The sequence below is a fragment of the Octopus bimaculoides genome, chromosome 5, assembly GCF_001194135.2.
Source record: "Octopus bimaculoides isolate UCB-OBI-ISO-001 chromosome 5, ASM119413v2, whole genome shotgun sequence".
Classification (NCBI taxonomy): domain Eukaryota; kingdom Metazoa; phylum Mollusca; class Cephalopoda; order Octopoda; family Octopodidae; genus Octopus; species Octopus bimaculoides.
The window spans coordinates 72,863,476-72,865,697 of NC_068985.1; the positions used below are offsets into that span (position 1 = coordinate 72,863,476).

General features: G+C 34.5%; 1 protein-coding gene across 6 annotated transcripts in view; it reads left to right on the plus strand.

Moving 5' to 3' along the window:
* LOC106869257 (GDP-Man:Man(3)GlcNAc(2)-PP-Dol alpha-1,2-mannosyltransferase) overlaps nt 1-2,222 on the plus strand; it is a 15,959-nt gene that overhangs the window by 4,577 nt on the left and 9,160 nt on the right. For 3 of the 6 annotated variants that reach the window (XM_014914921.2, XM_014914922.2, XM_014914923.2), the window contains exon 2: nt 993-1,167. The exons of the other annotated variants lie outside the window; for them this stretch is intronic. The gene's annotated coding sequence lies outside the window, so the exon portion shown is untranslated. The remainder of the gene's footprint in view (nt 1-992; nt 1,168-2,222) is intronic. 6 annotated transcript variants of the gene reach the window in all.

Sequence of the window (2,222 nt, forward strand, 5' to 3'; positions counted from 1 at the left end):
ATTTTTTATTAGTTGACTAATAAAAATTAAAATTTGCTGTGTGGAAAAATATTAAGCATCACAATTTAAGTCGAAAGTTGTAAATGGCTGTGAAGTTGAGATATTGAGGTTCTGGCCATATGAGACAGTACACTGTCTCATGCTCCTTGAAAGTTAAGTAGTTTGCGGTAGGAAGGACATTCAGCCGGGAGAAAAAAAACCTCCAATTATTTCAGTAAAAACCATTTCTTCCATATTAACTTGACAGAATGTAAAACAGTAGAAAAAGAGATGCAATGGGCAGTATTTGGATAAGCTCTTTAATCCTTTAGCACTTAAACTGGTCATACCTGGCTCAAATATTATCAAGATCTGATCTCTACTAACATCTCACCCTATAATGTCATTCTAAAAATAGACAATCACATCATCAAAATCTTGAAGCTACATGATAATGTAAGATTAATTCAAAAGAATGTGAATAAATAAGTATCAAATTTAACAAAGTCATCTAAATGCTACAGGGTTAATTGGTTTGATCTATGTCACAATTTCTTTTTATTCTAAATTGGCAGAGTCATTAGAGTGTTGGCTCAGTTTGCAGTAGTCATTCCAGCTTTTTGCATTCTGTATTCAAATTTCATTTGGTCACAGATGATCATGGTTAATCACCTGATTACAAGAACACCCTGTCTGTTCTGCAACTGGCCAGTGTAGACAAGTAGGTCTACAACTAGTGCAGATAAATTTTCAATAACTTGCTTTGGTGTTATCCGTCAGTTGATGGAAAATAGCTGAATGTAATAGAAACCACACTTGTACCTATGAGAAACATGAGCATTGCACAATTTCATTTCATTTTTATAAATCTGATGCGTTGTTTCTATGTAAGAATTCAACATTTATAAGTCATTAAAGGAAAATACACTAAGGAGAGTAGTGCATGCTGTTCAGTCCAGTCAGCTAGTGTTTAGTATGTAGAAACTATACTGTTTTTTTTTTTAAAATTTCAGGTAACTAAATAAAATGGCTAAATACTAACCATCTTACCAGTGACATGCAGTTTTTAAAAAATTGTGCACCAATGTCCTACCCATGTTTTTCACACTAACTACTTATAACATGCACTCAAGCAGTATACACAATTCATATTAAATTAACTAACTCACTTCAAGAAGTAATTAATATGTAAGTTACTTTATTTTACTTAAATTTCTTTGTGAATTGGTATATAATAATTATCTTGCATGTTTGTTCTGTCACCCAAATGAGATAATGTTGAAGTAACAGACTATCAAATAACAAATAGAGAGTGAATGTGTGAGTAATGTTTACTTCCATGATGATGATGATCAGTTAATGTCTGCGTTCCATGCTGGCTTAGGTTGGACAGTTTGATAGGATCCGAAGAATCTGAAGACTGCATCTGATCCAGTGTCTTCTTTGACATGGTTTCTACGACTGGATGCTATTCCTGATGTCACCACTTTACTGTGTGTATTAGGTGCATTTTTCATGACATCTGCACTTGTGAGGTTAGCCTGAAAGACTAAGATTCCCTTTGAGTGGAACTGTAGTAGAGAGTGAGACAGCTTTTTGCTATGTGGGAGAAGGGGCCAGAAAAGAAGAGGTTCCTTGCTATATAAGAGGAGCTATATGGTTAGGTTACATTATAGAAGAGAGGGTGGGAGTGGCTTGACTGAAACTGGAAAGAGATAGAAATACTGGTGATGTGGTGTTAGAGTAATGCCGGAAGATAGACGGTCTCTCTCACACATGCACATACATATGAATCAGTTGCTAGGTATATGCTGTGAATATACTGCTTTTAGAATAGGTACACTATGTCCTCATGTGTTGTAGAGGTAACTGAAAGTAAGGACATAGAAATGATGCAATTTATTTTCTCTGAAATCTGTTGTTGTTATAATATGTGTATATATATATATATATATATATAATATATGTGTATATATATATATATATATAATATATGTATATATATATATATGCATATGTCTATATAACCTATATATATATATATAAGTATATATATATAAAGTGTAGTATATTACCACTTAAGTGTGGCTGACCCCTAGGGGTGGATGTTACTGTTGCTTTTAGCCCCAGGAAATCCGGATCCGTTCGTGCTGCAGATGTTGGTGAGAGGGATAACTACCCTTGGCAAACAGGACACAGTCGTGTGTCGATAAGCCAGCTGGAGGAGATGTCCTCTTGGGGCT